The sequence below is a fragment of the Panthera leo genome, chromosome A1, assembly GCF_018350215.1.
Source record: "Panthera leo isolate Ple1 chromosome A1, P.leo_Ple1_pat1.1, whole genome shotgun sequence".
Classification (NCBI taxonomy): domain Eukaryota; kingdom Metazoa; phylum Chordata; class Mammalia; order Carnivora; family Felidae; genus Panthera; species Panthera leo.
Window position 1 is genome coordinate 185030044 of NC_056679.1, and position 17751 is coordinate 185047794.

General features: G+C 37.2%; 1 long non-coding RNA gene across 1 annotated transcript in view; it reads left to right on the forward strand.

The window, feature by feature from the left end:
* LOC122224975 overlaps window positions 1–17751 on the forward strand; it is a 113278-nt gene that overhangs the window by 42443 nt on the left and 53084 nt on the right. Inside the window, exons 9-10 of the long non-coding RNA XR_006205045.1 lie at window positions 9107–9258; window positions 9480–9530. This is a non-coding gene — a long non-coding RNA (uncharacterized LOC122224975). The remainder of the gene's footprint in view (window positions 1–9106; window positions 9259–9479; window positions 9531–17751) is intronic.

Genomic DNA, 17751 nt, shown 5'->3' on the forward strand with positions numbered 1-17751 from the left:
GTCTTTACATTCATCCTCTCTGAGTTTATTTTTGTGTATGGTGTGAAAAAGTGGTCCAGTTTCATTCTTCTGCATGTCACTGTCCAGTTTTCCTAACACCATTTGCTGCAGAGACTGTCTTTTTTTCCATTGGGTACTCTTTCCTGCTTTGTTGAAGATTAGTTGGCCATATATTTGTGGGTCCATTTCTGGGTTCTCTATTCTGTTCCATTGATCTATGTTTCTGTTTTTGTGCCAGTACCATACTGTCTTGATGATTACAGCTTTGTAATACAGTGTGAAGTTCAGAATTGTGATGCCTCCAGCTTTGATTTTCTTTTTCAACCTTGCTTTGTCTGTTCAGGGTCTTTTCTGGTTCCATATAAGTTTTAGTATTGTTTATTCTAGCTTGTGAAGAATACTGGTGTTATTTTGATAGGGATTGCATTGAATATGTAGATTGCTTTGGGTAGTATCAACACTTTAACAATATTTGTTCTTCCAATCCATGAGCATGGAATGTTTTTCCATTTCTTTGGGTCTTCCTCAATTCTGTAACATAAACTTTCTATAGTTTTCAGTGTATAGATCTTTTACCTCTTTGTTTAGGTTTATTCCTAGATATTTTATGGTTTTCGGTGCAATTGTAAATGGGATCAATTCCTTGATTTCTCTTTCTGCTGTTTCATTATTGGTGTATAGGAATGCAACTGATTTCTGTGCATTGATTTTATATCCTATGGCTTTGCTGAATTAATGTATCAGTTTTACCATCTTCTCGGTGGAGTCTTTTGGGTTTTCTATATAGGGTATCATGTTATCTGCAAAGAGTGAAAGTTTGCTTCCTCCTTGCTGATTTTGATGACGTTGATTTGTTTTTGTTGTCTGATTGCTGAGGCTAGGGCTTCCAACATTATGTTGAATAACAGTGGTGAGAGTGGGCATCTCTGTCATGTTCCTGACCTTAAGGGGAAAACTCTCAGTTTTTTTGCATTCAGGATGATATTAGTGGTGGATCTTTCGTAGATAACCTTTATGATCTTGAGGCATGTTACTTCTATCCCTACTTTCTTGAGGGTTTTTATCCAGAAAGGATGCTGTATTTTGTCAGATCCTTTTTCTACATCTCTTGAGAAGACCATGTGGTTCTTATCCTTTATTTTATTAATGTGATGTATCACATTGATTGATTTGCAGATATTGAACCAGCCCTGCATCCCAGGAATAAATCCCACTTGGTCGTGGTGAATAATTCTTTTAATGTATTGTTGGATCCAGTTTGGCTAGTATCTTGTTGAGAATTTTTGCATCTATGTTCATCAGGGAAATTGGTTTATAGTTTTCTCTTTTAGTGGAGTGTTTATCCAGTTTTGGAATCAATGCTGGCCTTGTAGAATGAGTTGGAAGTTTTATTTCAATTTCTGTTTTTTGGAACAACTTCAAAAGAATAGGTGTTTGCTCTTATTTAAATGTTTGGTAGAATTCCCCTGAAAAGCCATCTGGCCCTGGATTCTTGTTTGTTGGGAGTGCTTTTTGACTTCTTAAGTAAAATAATGTATTAAATAGTTGTTAAGGCCTCCATGGCCTATTCAGTATTTTTTTTTAATTGAGCTTATTTGTAGTCAAATGGATGAGTCTCTGTTCCTAGAGATTAATACCTTGGAGTCTAGGAGCAGACATCATGCAGACTTCCTTTCTGGTACTCCTCTTCACTGTTGTTATAGCTTCTTATTTTTTCCTTTTAATTTTGTTTGTTTATTTATTTATTTTGAGAGAGAGAGAGAGAGAGAGAGAGAGACAGAGAGACAGAGAGGAACCAATCAGGGGAGGAACGGAAAGAGAAGGAGAGAGAGAATACCAAGCAGGCTCTGCACTGTCAGTGCAGAGTCCAATGCAGGGCTTGAACTCATGAACCATGAGATCATGACCTGAGCTGAAATCAAGAGTCTGTGGCTCAACCGACTGAGCTACCCAGGAGCTCCTGTTGTTATGTCTCTTGATGCTTCAATTACTGTATTTATCTCAGGATACTGAAGCAATCGATATGTCAAGTGCTTCTTCTAAACTGAGAACTCCTTGAGACCAGGGCTTATATCTCTTTTAGCAATCTATCAGTGCCAAGCAACTCACAGTGATTGACAGATTGTTAGTACTAGATCAATGTTTGTTGAATTTAAATTGAGACTATCCATTGCTTGATCCTTATGTTTCTTCCAACAGATTTATTGTTCTTTCCTTTAGTTTTGGAAAATTAGCAGTAATTTTTCTACCTAATTTATATTGATGGAAGAAGTCTTGGTTATTAGATCCAGCTTCTAGGGCTTTATCTGGACCAAATCAGAAAGATAGATATCAGATAGAGCTATTGATAATGATTCAAAATACTTTTATTCAAAAAAGTAATGTATGCGTGATTGAAATGTTCTTTTAAATTTTTTTTTATTTTTTTTAACGTTTATTTATTATTGAGAGACAGAGAGAGACAGAGTATGAGCAGGGGAGAGGCAGAAAGAGGAGGAGACACAGAATCCGAAGCAGGCTCCAGACTCTGAGCTGTTAGCACATAGCCTGACGTGGGGCTCGAACTCACAAACCGTGAGATCATGACCCAAGCTGAAGTCGGACACTCAACCAACTGAGCCACCCAGGTGCCCCTAAAATTTTTCAATGTTTATTTATTTTTGAGAGAGAGAGAGAGAGAGAGAGAGAGACCAAGGGTGAGCAGGGGAGGGACAGAGAGAGAGAAACCCACAGAATCTGAGGCAGGCTCCAGGCTCTGAGATGTCAGCACAGAGCCCTACACAGGGCTCAAACTCACCAACCATGAGATCATGACCTGAGCTGAGGTCGGAGGCCCAACCAGCTGAGCCGCTCAGATGCCCCAATTGAAATTTTCAATAATTTAGAATTATTTAAAAATTTATTAGTAAGTAGAGTGTAAAAACTATTAACTTCCCTCTTAATCATCTCCCAATCTCCTCCTTTTCCCAGTGAGAACACCTATCATGTTTGGTACATATCTTTCCATATATTTTTCTTTGCATTTGGAATCACATGTGTGCACATGTATGCACAAATACACCCTATCTATACGAAAAATATTTCCATAAACAAAATCATACTATGAAGATTTTCTGGAATTTCCCCTTCTTTTCAGTTAGTATACCTGGAACCACTTTGCAAATCAGCATATAGAAGTTGTTTCATGATTTAAAATGGTTGTATTGCATCACTAGCATACTATAATCTTAATTAATGTGTGCTTTTCCCTGTTGATAAAATTTGTTTTTGTTTTTAACTGTAAAAAGAAGGCAATAATAATTTTGAACATGTTTCTTTGAATATGTCAGGATTCTGTAGCATAGATTCACAGAAGTGGAATCACTGAGTGAAAAGACATGCACACCTAAAATAGATGCCAAATTACCCTCTAAAATGGTTGCACCAATTTATGCTATTAGCGTGAGAGTATTTCTTTTCATGCATTGGCAGCAATGGATATTATTTATGTTTATATATATATATATATTTACCAGCTACGGTGTGCAAAATGTTATCCCCTTGTTATTTTATTTACATTTACCTAATTACCAGTGAAATTTTCTTGAAGAATGAAATCTCTTCTAATGTTCTCAACAAAGTTTACATTCTGTGGTATTTCTGTTAACATTTGAATCATTATTTTAAAAATCAAGACATTATAAAAAAGAAGAATGACATCTTGCCACTTGCAATGATCTGGATGGAGCTAGAGAATATTTTGCTAAGTGAAATAAGTCAGTCAGAGAAAGACAAATACCATATGATTTCACTCATATGTGGAATTTAAGAAACAAAACAGATGAACATAGTGGGAGCAAAAAAGAGGCAAACCAGGAAACAGACTCTTAACTATAGAGAACAAACTGCAGGCTATTGGAGGAGCGGTGATCAGGGGGATGGGCTAAATAGATGATGGGGATTAAGGAGGGCACTTGTGATGAACACTGGGTGTTGTATGTAAGTGATGAATCACTAAATTCTACACCTGAAACTAATATTACACTGTGTGTTAACTAACTGGAATTTAAATAAAAACTTGAAGAAAAAAAATCCAGGCCTTGCGAAATTGCATATTTTTCTAGTAGGGGATGTATGAATAGTGACTCTTTAGTTGTTTTAACTGTTGAATTATTTGACTGTAACTCACTTGAAAAGCTAAAAAAGTGGCGCCTGGATGGTTCAGTTGATAAAGCGGCTGACTTCAGTTCAGGTCATGATTTCATGGTCTGTGGGTTCGAGCCCCATGTCGGGCTCTGTGCTGATGGCTTAGAGCCTGGAGCTTGTTTTGGATTCTGTGTCTCCCTCTCTCTCTGCCCCTCTCTTGCTCACATTCTGTCTCTCTCTCAAAAATAAATAAACATTAAAAAAACGAGAGAAGCTAAAAGATATTCCCAAGCACTTTCTCCATTTTCAAGCCAATTTCCATCTTCTGGACATTCTGTCCACTCAGACTCTGCTCATTCTGCTCACTGGTTGTCCATTATGGTATGGTGCATTTAAAGCAAGGTGGTTCTTTTGCTAGAAAAGAACTGTTTTGAGGTTCTTCTTTTTTTTTTTTTTTAATAATTTTTTTTTAATTTTTTTTTAACGTTTATTTATTTTTGAGACAGAGAGAGACACAGCATGAACGGGGGAGGGGCAGAGACAGAGGGAGACACAGAATTGGAAGCAAGCTCCAGGCTCCGAGCCATCAGCCCAGAGCCCGACGCGGGGCTCGAACCCACGGACTGTGAGATCGTGACCTGAGCTGAAGTCGGACGCTCAACCGACTGAGCCACCCAGGCGCCCCAAGGTTCTTAATTCTTAATTGTTAATTCTTTAAGCATGGTTCTTTTAGTATTTTGAACATATTTATAATAGCAGTTTGGTAGTCTTTCTCTGCCAAAGCCACTATCTGGAAACCCTCAGAAACAGTTCCAATTGTCTGATTTTTTTCTTCCTCCAGTAGGAATAAAACTTTCCTTTTTTTTTCTTTTTTTTAATGTTTATTTATTTATGAGAGAGAGAGAGAGAGAGAGATAAGGGGAGGGGCAGAGAGGGAAAGAGAGAATCCTAAGCAGGACCCACACTCAGCATGAAGTCTGACGTGCAACTGTGAGATCATGAGCTAAAATCAAGAGTCGGACGCTTAGCCCACTGAACCGCCCAGGCACCCCTCCTATTTCTCTTTATATCTAACTTTTTTGTTGTTAAAAACTGGACATTTTTGATGTATTGTAAAAATTCTGGATTCTGATTTATTCCTTTCTGGGTTTTGTTGCCTCTATGTTATTTCCTTGTTTAGTAAGTTGCCTGGACTAATTCTGTGAAGTCTATCTCTCCTTTGATGTGTAGCCACTGATGTCTCTTCAGTGTTTTTGTTGTTTTTTCTTAATTCTTGCTTTTATTTAAAAATCTGGTTTCTTAGAGGTCATCCTTGAGTCAACATGGCTTGGTTTTCAGCCAATGATTGGTCAGAGGTTGTGTTTATAGGGGAGGAAGAAAAATTTTTCCTCCATTCATCTTAGGTTCTTGGCTGAGGTTCTGTAATAAAAAATTAGCAAGACAAAATCAAGCAGAAGCTTGTTAACATGTGTGTATATGAGGAACTCAAGGAAGAGTAACTCAAAGAGGTGGCTTAGAATTCAGGTTTATATAGCATATTCAACAAAGAACAATATATTCTTCGTAAAGAAATGACAGGACAAAGGAAAGCCATTTTAGGCCTCTGAGAGCAGCAAACCATTGGAAGGTAAAATACATGAAAAACTACTGGTAGATAAAGGCTACCAGGCTGATAAGATCTAGAGTTGTGTCCAGTGATTAACTTTTGTCCTTCTTGATGGAAAGGACAGGAGAGACACCTTCAAAACTTTATGTCCTGCTTTTAGCCAAATAAGGAGAAGGCAGGGAGCTTTTCTTATATCTGCTTCTCAAATGCCTTCAGCTCAAAATAATCCTTGTGTTAAAGTAGCATATTTTGGTGTGACATATTTTGATTTACTTCATGTTCAAACATCACAAACCAGTAACATTTCCACTCTTTGTCAAAGGATATATGTGTGGTTTGGAGAATTCATTCAATGTTCCATCAATTTACAAGTCTTTCCTGACTTGCTACTTTGCCCTCTTGTTTCATCTCTACCTGTGTATATGGCCTCATGATCAGCCAGGGGTGTGTGAATTACTACCTAGTCTCACCATGTACTAATGTGCAGCTTCTCAGACTACGGGGGATATGTAACCTCTTCAAGGCCTAATATGTATATCTCATTCTCTGGATCTCCTTGTTAAATTTCTAGCTAGTCTGCCAGTTTGTTACTAGATCCAACTATCATCACCTTAGGCCATTTACGACCTTGGTCTTCTCCATTCTTTTAACATCAAGATGGCTACTCTTTCTGACAGTGCCCAGGAGCATGGGCTTTTTCTGACCTTTCCTCCAAGTCAAGACATTCCTCTCACGTAATAAAATTGCTGTTTTTCACAGCTCACCCCACCTCAGTAGAGCTGGAAACTGATGGTGCTGGTTGGGGGTTGGTAATAGCTCCAGGCCAAAACACCACAGACTCCCCCTATTATTACCAAAAACTCAGGATTTTTTTTTTTTTTTCTTGAATAGACATTTCACTGTTTGTTGTATGCCTTTGGTCCATTTACAATGAAATTGTACCTTTGGCCCATTTCAAAATTCTGAGATGTTAGCTTTTGATAATTTCATTCAGTTTTATCATTGCTTTATGAGAAGATCTGCTGAGCACCTTACTCTAGCATTCCAAACATCTTGTTCAAGACACTTAGCAGTTGTTCTCAGGGCCATAAAGATAAGGTTGCAGAGGCTGTTTATTTCTATTTTTTGAAAATTTGTGTAATTAAATACAACTGGTTTGGTGATTTATCTGGGCACTTGGCACTTATTGCCTACTAATAATCATCTCTTTGTTTAGAATTTTCTTGTAATTACTCAAAACAGTTGCAGGGTATGATGACATTTTATTTATTTAACATTTTCCTTATCAACTGCTAATTGAGTAACCTTACACTGGTTAATAAAGTGAATGTTTTCATTAAATTCTAGTATTTATTTAGTTCTCTTTCTGACTTGCACCTCCCTGATTCTTCACTTCATAGATAGCAATGTGCTGCTTTTGTGGCACATGGAGATTATTAAGTGACAATTCTCTGAGACTCTCTTTCCCTTTCTGCTCTTCCATTCATCCCTGTGGTTAATGGCTTTGCAAAGTCTCCCTTCTCAAGGACATTTTTTCAACCAGTTTCAGGACCCCGTTTAGATCATTTGTGTTCAGTCTTGCCTCTTACATTTTTCTTTTTTTTTTCTTATTTATAGTTTTCTCCCTTTGTAGTTGAGAGACATACTACTGCCTTAAACAGTAACTTTTAAACCTTTAAAAATCTCTAAGTTAAGTGGAATGGTAGAATAGAAGTTCAGGCCCAGAAAATATAAATTTGGTTCTGATTCTCTTCATCTGTGAAATTAAGAAGTTAGGCTAGTTCAGTTCTAAGATTACCTCTGGCTCCATAGCGCTATGATTCTGTGGATTTGAATTCCCATCTTAACTCTGAAATATGCCTATTTAATAGATTTGGTCTTACACATTAAAACCCAGTTAACATATATGTGCAACAAATAAGAAAAATAGGTATGTGTTAATTAATTGCTCATTTAATAAATTTGTCCTGGGAGGGTGAGATAAAATTTAAAGATTGAAATAAACCTTCTTCCTTTTCATGACATGTTCTCAAACACAAACTGTCTTCTGGAGGTGATTTGGGCCCAGCAGCTCCCTCTTTCATAGACGAGGAAAGCATTGAAAAGTTAATAGACTGGCAGGCAAGGTCACAGAGGAGGTTAGTGTGAGAGCCAGAAATGTGATTTCTAACTCTAAATAGCCTTCCACTCCCTGCTCATCCATAAGCCTTTGCTGCTGCCTTCTCCTTCTTCTGTTTTTAGAAACACATTTAGACCATTTTGAGTTGTGCTAATTATTCAGTGTGTATTAAATATCCATGTGAATTTGGAGACTGAAACAATTTGCCATGTATTTATTGCATCTACACACTCTGAGCACATGCTTGGCTTGTAAATGAGTCACTATATTACTTCACCATATAACAATACATTGATACTTATATTAAATAGTTGTTATTTTACAAGTTTATGTTAATTTTTATTTGAAATATTTCAAAGCAAATATGGCCATTTATTTACTCCCTGTTAGAGAAAGTGCACTTTATTTTTATTATTTCTTTTCAACTATTTCCTTTTGGTTGAGATTAGAATTAATCTTGGCTCCTTTGCCTCCCCCAAATAATAAAAAATGTCTTTTACTGAATGTCTACTATCTAAATGGCCCTATGCTAAATACTTTACAAAGAGGGATCTAATTCTTGAAATAATCCTGCAAACTAGGACTTGCTTTGCAGGTGGGAAGACTGGCTTAGAGAGATGAGTAATGTAGGGACCTACTGCTAGTAGGTGGTATGAATGGTTTTCAAAGACAGAACTCTGACTCTAAAACTTGCATCTTTTTCATTACCTGACATATATCTTCCCTGCCTACCACTCCTTTGGGCTCCTTTAAGGCATATTTGTGGATGTTGGTTATTTTATTTTATTTATTTTTTGTCTGTTCTGTATCTAGTTTTTATTTTGTTTTTGGAACTGTCTTTTTTTGCCATGGCATGCAATTCTGAAAGTGTTCTTAATTATTTGGCCCTGATTTCCCTGACAAAAGCTTGGGCATATAATCCAAATAGGGATTGCACAATCGAAAGGCTGACATAGACATTCGGGGTACTCTTTTTGCTGAATTTGTAGGCTCTGAGGACCATATACATTATCTCTGCCTTTATACAGTGAGGGTTATCTGGGAGAGCAGCGATTAGGGAAAGAGTGAGAGACATGATAACACTGTTTGAACCCCTTCAACCTTCTGTGCCTGAGACCAGTCCACCCCTCTGTAACTTCCAGATTAAGCATAACAATATATTCCTGCTGTTGCATAAACCAGCTTCAGTTAGATTTCTGCTACTTGCAAACAAACAGTCCTAATTGAGAATTCCTAACACGTATGTACTTTTATAGGACTTGAACAGCATTGTGAAGCTTGTCAGTGATAACTTCATCCCATGTAATGCTGACTATTTGGTGGTTACATGGCTGTTCCAGGTGAGCAACCCAAGCTCCTCAACCTGGAGTCCCAGTGAAGGCAACTATTTGCCTGAGTGAAGACTCAGGTATGTAAAATTCATGATGACTGGGTAGAGATGCCCACTCATCTTCCACAATTGGGAAGGGAAGTCTGGGGGGGAGAGATGCAAAGGACTTAAGAATGATAAGCTCTTCTTAAGGTTGCATTTAATTTGATGTGCTGAAGCTTCTGTTCTTGGTGCTGAATATTCATGTTTTGTGAGGAATCCCAGAGGCTTCACAACAGTGTCATTTTCTACAATTCTAGAGTGAAGAGAAATGTGCCTTTTGCTGATAATGTACCTGAAGGGTGATGAAGGTGAGCTGTGGAGTTGTTTTTAACCATTTGCATTCTGACAAGTCATGTTATAAAAAGCTCACAATTCAGAAGATATTAACACTATGGGAGTTCTTGCTTAATTCCTGGTAAACTTGTTTTTAAAGGAGGATATGTGGAGGGCAAAAAGGCATAAGTAACCCATCTTTTAATAAACCCTGGTTAAACTCAGTGTGAGATGCATGCATTATTTCAAAGTAATTAACTTCTTGACTCAGTTTAAATTGCCATAAATTACATCTGCACCAATGACTTAGCCACCCTCTCCCCCTAGTAGTGCAAAATGTCATGGGTTGATAACAGGGTTAGAAGTAAATTGAAGCCAAAATGAAATCTTAATTCATGCAGGTTGATAGGATTCCTTATCACTACTCCCTGTTCAAATGCAAAGACTTGCTATCTTTTTACTTGCCAGCACTTTCCATCATGCTATAGGAAGATTTCTTAATAAATACTATTCTGAGGCATTTGCCTTTGGGGAAGCACAGTAACAGGAGAAAGTGAAATGTGGTTAGATTAGAAAAACAGAAACAGACTTCTTACATGAAGCAATTGGGAACAATGGGTGGTAGGTTAATTGAAAAAGTCATTTTGAGGGGGAATCATAAAAAATAAAACATACACACTTAAATGTTTTATTTTAATGTAAAAAATTTAAATATATATTCATTTGCCAACTTCATTAACATAATCTGAGGCCTTTTTTTGAGCAGATCTCCACCACTTGGAGTTCTGTATCTTTTTTCTTGACAAAACTGAATCCATGAGTCTATGTCTCTCATATCCTATTTCCAGGTTCCATTTCTTTAGAAAGGGTCAGATTTAAAAATATGTATGAGGCTGCCTATTTCCAGATTCCATCTAAATTTTTTGGATTCCCCCATTTTATTCACATGAATTTCCGTAGCAATTTTTGATAGTGGTCCTATTTAGAACATCTTTTCACAACATTCACCTTGGTTTTCATAGTAAAACACCTTCCATTGTTTTTTGAACTCATATTTCAGTGGCTAACACAATAGTTCATTAAATATTTTAATTGCCTTGATAACTTCACCTGGTATAAACAAAGTAGGAACAAACACAATTGACTCTTCATAAAAGTACAGCCTGACTAGTGGGCCCATAATTGGGTAGAAGGCTAGGAAGATGCCTGTAAGTTTGTCATGCTATGGATATTAATTTGGTGAGCTTATCAGAAGGAATGGCACAGATCTGTTAATCTAATGAATAGTTTAAATGAAGGTTAATTAGGACTTGCTACAGCATAATGTTTTTAGAGAAGGAACTGGACTGAACCTTGTACTCAACAGACATTTTTTTTTTCTTTTTCAATCACTGATCTTTGCCTCAATGAGCAAGGAGAAGAAACCCGCAAGAAACTCAGACATCATTAAAAGTAGACTGTGTGTGTGTGTGTGTGTGTGTGTGTGTATGTTTTCAGAGTGAATAAGCCAATTAGAAGTGAACTCTGGTATCCATTGTAGCCACCGGGAGTGGGATGGAGAGGTGATAGGTGCATGCCTGCTGTGTTTGAAACAAGTGCAGGTAAGACTATAACCAGACTGGGACTGCTGGGGTACACACTTGTTTAAATTCTGCTTTGAGACCTGACTCAATCCCAAAGACAATCTCCAGTGAACTTGTTATCTCACAAATGTCACTGCCTTATTCCCTGTGGCTTTACAGGGAGGAATGTCAAAGTGATAAACTGGAAAGTGCATGCTGCCCTTGCCCGGCTGCTGTAAACATGTATCCAGCCTTCTCTCTATCAAAATCCCATAGCACTTGTTTGCAATCAGGTTCCATCCCCATACCATAGCAAGGGAACCAGAACTATGACAGGATGGCAGTTATAAATGTTTGGTAGCTTGGGGTAGGCTATAGATTGTTGAACGTAAATGCCATCTTTTTCCAACTAAACTGTGTTGCCATTACAATTTATAAGAACCAGTTTTTAATGCATTACTGATTAATGGGACAATACAATTATACCTATTAATGAAAAATAATTCTTGGTGTGCTTGGGGCTACAGAATTATTGAATTTGTCATCTATTGAGTATCTACAGGCTATAAACTTATTGGAGCATAGAGTAGAAGGCAAGAGGAAAAGGAATAGTGTTCACATTTTGGTAGATGCTAAGCAGGATCTTGCTTCTGCCTTGTGTGGGCAATCACCAGGTCTTATTGCAATGGATGTTACAAGCCTCTGTAAACATTCACACCACAAATGGACATGCAGAAGCCTTTCAGTTTATCCTGCTTTCTGAATGTTCCCTTGATAGGAACATGATTCATAGGTAATGAAATCTAAGCCATGTGGTTCTCAAGGGTTGTGGGACTGAGCTCCTCCTAATGGGAAAGGCTGATTCCAGATAAGCAGGCCTTGTTCTGATGTGTGATCAATGCTGAGAATTCTGTGCCTTCCTCCCACTCCCCAGTCAGAAACAGGACAGGAGGAGTGAAGAAAGAGGGTCTGGACTCAAAAGAATTGTTTGTAGAATTTGTGAAAGGCTTTTTACTTATGCTATTAACTTTGCATGTATAGTATCAGATGACATTATGGGGACAGAACTGTTTTCTATTAATATGAATAAGAAAATTAGGTATTTTTTTTAGCCTTTTTTCAAAGACTTCCTGACTCATTTCCCTCCTTGCTTTCTTTTGAGTTCTAGCTCTGACTCACCCATGAAGTTTCTAGTTAGGAAAAAAGTGAGAAAAGCTAGATTTGGTCCCATAGGTAGATAACTATGATTAGAAACACTTATGTGTTTATGTTACTATATTTTACATGTGGAATTACATGTCAGGTAATTATAGTGGGCATAATTATCTTTCTGCTGCAGTTCCTTATAACATAGGTATTAAAAAATGCTAAAGTGTTCTTTTCTGATATCTATGGACAATTGGATAGTGTCACGATTGGTTTTTAGTATCAGAATGTGGTTGTGGGCACTTGTATAAAACAAGACATTCTTATTTAGGTAAATGGAAATGTTACTTACTGTAGCCACTGAAAAGATTATTATAAATCTTCTCATGATGCATTCATTAAAAAATAAAAATTGTGTCCTAAATAATTGAAGATATATTAATGATTCATACATGTGGGATTACTTGAATAGCTCAACTTGTCCTTTAAGACACCATCTCTGCTGATTGTCAGGTGCTTTCATTTCTTGCAAATATTTCCTGTGCTTTTCCAATGACATATACTTTGTGCAGATTTGTGTATTTATTAATGACTCATCAAGTAATGTAAAAAAGGTGACAATATTGTATATTACATAATGACATTTCTTCTTTCTAGAGCTAAGTATTTTATATTAGCAGTTAGCCATGGTGCAGGATAGATAGCTATATGATGGGTAAAGTTTAGATTCAATTAATAAGACCTTTTAATATTTGGAAATTAAACAACTTAATTTTGTACTGCCAAAAAAAAAAGAAAAACTGGTCTGATTTTAGGGTGACTCTGGGTCTGCTAATTAGGAAAGAGGCAGAAGCAATATAACACATCAGAAGCAGAAGAGTGACTGACTCCCAACAACTAGTGGAAATAAAGTAATTGTAGCTCAGCCATAATTTTGGATCAAATGTGAAGAGTGTTTGGTTCTATATGTAAATATCAGATATTCTCAAATAGAGAAAAGATGTTTTTGTGTTTAGAGGTGCTATTCTTAAGCTATCAAATATTGAAAATATGCTGCAGTCTATGGAAAAATCAGCTTAAAGTTTAAGACTATGTAGTTTCTTTATTCTACTTTTTTGTTAGCTCATCAGAATGAGAAATGTAAGCCTCAATTGTTCTCAAGGGCTTAACGGGCAATCTTGTTCAACTTTTCCCATATCATTGATTTATTCTGGACGTTGATCAAGTCTGACCCTGATCCAAGAACTGATGTGTGGGAAACAGAACACCACAATGACCATAGCACATATTCATTCAGGCTCCAAGATCTCTGAGAAAACTCGAGATCGTAAGGTTAAAAATAACCTGAAAGGACCTGAGTGAATTGCCCTTGGGAAATGTCTGTTTTTTAGTACACAGATAGGGGTGTTTTCCTTAAAGGAAGCCAGCTGTATATAGTACAGTGCATTCACTCCCTTCTTTGTCTTTGCTTCTATTGTAAAAATTCTTATCAGAACATATATATCTGCAAGATTGCTCTCGTTCGCAAGATACATACGATAGCTGAATCAGATGTACATTGTTGACATGCTTTGCTAAACTTCTGTTGTTAATCATTTCTGATCTGTTTTTCCTGAAAACGTGTATAAGAAGATGTACAATAAACCTTGGTACCTCCGGCTGTTGGCTCGGGGTCCCCTGTGGCTCCCTATACTGTCGTCTCTTTTTCTCAGTTCTTTCGCTGCCCCAGGTACACGGCCCATTGAGGTCAACATCGATGCTTCAGCATTGCAGGGACTTTGGCCTGAAGTGGGGTAGCAGGCAAAGCTAATCACCGTTTGGATCTCATCCAGATATGAACCATTTCAGTGTATTATCTGTTTCTATAGGCTTTTAAAATATCATTTCAATACCAAATTTGCCATGACCCAGGGACTCATCAGTCAAATTCTACGAGAAAGTTGAAAGAAATATGTCATCATTGATTAAGTCAGCCCACAATTGATTGCCTCATCCTATGACTAGGACCAAGTATTGTCAGAAGGATATGATACATTAATGAGTTATGTTATTATCAGCCATATGGGTAACATGAAAAATACTAAGAGTAGTATACTCAAGTGGAAGAAAGCTTTTAAACTTTGCTCCTTTCTTCATTAATTATTGGGAAACATTTGGAGGCAAGATAGTTTTGATTGACTACATATCTGAATATTGCTTTGGGGGGGGTAGTTTCTTTCTGGCTAATTGAGTTAGAATACCTCTAGAAAACTACATTCATTCAGAATGTGAGATCAGTTAAAATTCTCTAAGAGTGGCTATTGGTAGAAAATAGAAAAATGACATATATTTCCTTATTGCCAAATGAAAAGTGGATTTGTAGGATTTTTGAGGTCTGTTATGGGTACCATTCAATCATACTACAGGTATCAGCCCATATGTGCTGGTATCCACTTATACTGCCTTCCTTTCTGTTACTATGGAAAAACTGTTTTCCTACTTATGACCAACACTTCCCTGGTCCCCATTTTCCTGTGCTTTTTAAAGAATTATGGCAATTTCTCTTTTCCTCTATAATCAATTGTCCCCGCTCTGATTTTTCATCAGTATAATGACATAGAATATCATCCACTAAAAAAGAATCTCTTGCATTTACTTCCCTCTCTAGCTCCCATCCCCTTCCTTAGCTTCTCCATAACAAAACTTCCAGAAAAACAATCAATTATCACCTGTGGCCAGTTTCTCTCTTCCCTTATTTCTTGGCAATTCTCTCCTCATGCCGTCAAAGTTTTCTTGTCAAAGTCATCAGTGACTTTCCTTTTGCTCATCAAATGACCAATCCCTGGTTCTTATCTTACTTAACTAAGTTAACTCCCTTAACTTACTTATCTGACACAGGTGCTTATTCCCTAATTTTCAGTGTAGCTTTGGGAACACCATTCTTCCTTGATTCTTCTTTTACCTCACTGGGTACTTTTTCTATCTTTAACAGTTTCTTCTCATCTCCCTAAATAGTTCTTCTCATCTTTGGGTGTCTTGAGGCTATATCCTTAGACAATGCCTTTTCTTTACCCAACAGTCCCTCACTTTGTGATTTCATCAGATCTCATGGCTTTAATACCTTCTAAATATTAACAACTCCAAAATTTCTGTCTCCAAACTTGACCTTCTTCCCTGAACTCCAAACTTACAGATTCAAATGCCTACTTGTCATTTGCATTTATTTCATTGTATTGCAAACCTCCTAAAGTTAATATTGTATGTCTCCAACTGTGCTCCAATTTCTGCCCTTTGCTCCCCAACATTGCTGTTTTACTAAAGGGAAACTCCTTACTTCCAGTTGCTCAGGCAAAAGTTAAAAAAAAAAAAGGAAAAAATAAGTAAAACTAAAGAACAAAATCAAAGATCATGGAGTTGTCCTTCACTCTATTTTTTCCCAAACCCCACTTCTAATTTTTCAGGAAATCCTGTTGGCTCTACAGTCAAAATACATACAGAATTGATCCATTTGTCATGTCTTTCATTATGATCACCTCTGTTCAACCTGCCAAATATTTTGTCCATGTTACTACTTTGGTCATCTAGCTGGTCCCCCTGCTTCCACACTAGCTCCTCCTGTGGTCTACACTCAACACAATAAGCAGAGTATCTTTTTACAGCTTGAGTTAGATCATGCTCTTCTCTTCACTATCACCAATTGGCATCCCATTTCAGTCAGAATAAATACCATAGACTTTTCCATGGCCTAACAAGCTTTTAAGATCAGCCCCTCCACTACTTTTCTAACTTCATTTCCTCATTTTCTCTTCCTTTGGCTCAACTTCCCAGTCTAGTGTCCTTGCTGTTCCTTAAACATTCCATTTAAGCTTCTGCTCCAGAGCCTTCCCTGATCCCTCTTCTTGGGACACTCTTTCCCCAAATATCCCATGAGTCACATGCTTCCTTTCTTCAGATCCTGCTCAAATGCCACCTTATTAGTGGGACTTTCCTCCTTACTGGATATAAAAATAACACTACCTGCCCTAAATTTCTATCACCTGCCCTATTGCTATTTATTTGTTAATTTGTTTGTTGTCTACCTTCTCCCACATGGAAAATATATGTTCCCTGAGGGCAGCATTGCTGAACACATGACAAAATATACATGTAACACAGGACAGTGCTTCTTAAACCTGAAGGATCATTACAGTCATCTGAATAGCATGTTAAAAATGAAAAATCTCGGATTTTTTTGCATAGTCACTGCAACATTCAAATAGATGGTAGAGCAATGTTTACTGGATAGCAAAGGGTCAGTAATTATTTGTTGAATGAATGAAGGACTGCATGTGTGTATAACCAGTGATTCACTCCCCACTCTTCAGGGGAGTGAATTATTATTTCCCTTTTTACTAAGTGCATATCTTAACTGAGTGCAACACTTGTTGAAAGGCACCGAAACAAGTAGAAATATAGATTATCTCTCAATTTATTTTGTTTGTTTTTAGCTAATTAAAGGGATTACTGTCATGGTTAATAAAATTAAGCCTAATCACCATAATCTCACAGAACAATCTTTCCTCAATCTTGGAATGAGATTGTCAGGTATTGAAAAGTCCATTTGAATAATATAGGTCAGGTTCAGGTAGACAAACATAGGTTGGAGTGGGGAAAAGCAAATTTTTGGAAGAGTATAATTAGATGTATAATAGTTATAGAGCTCTACCCTCTAAGTAACAATACACAACTAAAATCATCTGAAACTATGAGGATATTTAACAAGAATTCTGGATGTGTGGTAGATTTTAGGATTAGCTAATTTAGTACCTCAATGATGACACTTGTCTAGCCATTGATGAACCACCATTTTTGGTGGTTTGACTTTTCATGGTTATGATTACTGCATCGTGGTGGCTATATGGTTACTGTAGCTCTAGACTTTATGTCCTCCTACAATTACATACATGAAATATATATATGTATAAGAGGAAATGTGGGGGAATTTCTCCTTACATATCTATCTTTAAAATTTTTTTAACGTTTATTTATTTTTGAGAAAGAGAGACAGAGCATGTGTAGGGGAGGGGCAGAGAGAGAGGGAGACACAGAATCCGAAGCAGGCTCCAGGCTCTGAGCTGTCAGCACAGCCCGACATGGAGCTTAAACTCACGAACCATGAGATCATGACCTGAGCGGAAGTCACTGATGCTTAACTAACTGAACAACCCAGGTGCCCCTCTCCTTACATATCTTTTGACTAGGAAGGAAAACTATTCCCAAAGTCTCTTAGCAGAAGTTCCCAGATTGTGCCCCATGTCCAAGTCTGAAATTCAAAGTGTCTGATAAGCTGAGTGTTGGATGTTTTGGGTTTTTATAATGCAAGGCAGACTGTGCCAGGAAATAGGCACTTCTGGAAACAGGAGTGCCAGAACAAACATGGTGAATACCTAGTATAAAAGTAGAGGAATGCACATTTTTAATTTAAATTTGTGAACAATTTTCTCCCTTTCAATCTTCTTTCCAAGACAAAGGCTTTCTCTGGATCTCAGGAGGATGGTGGAACATTTTTGTGAGTAAAAGAATGAAGAAG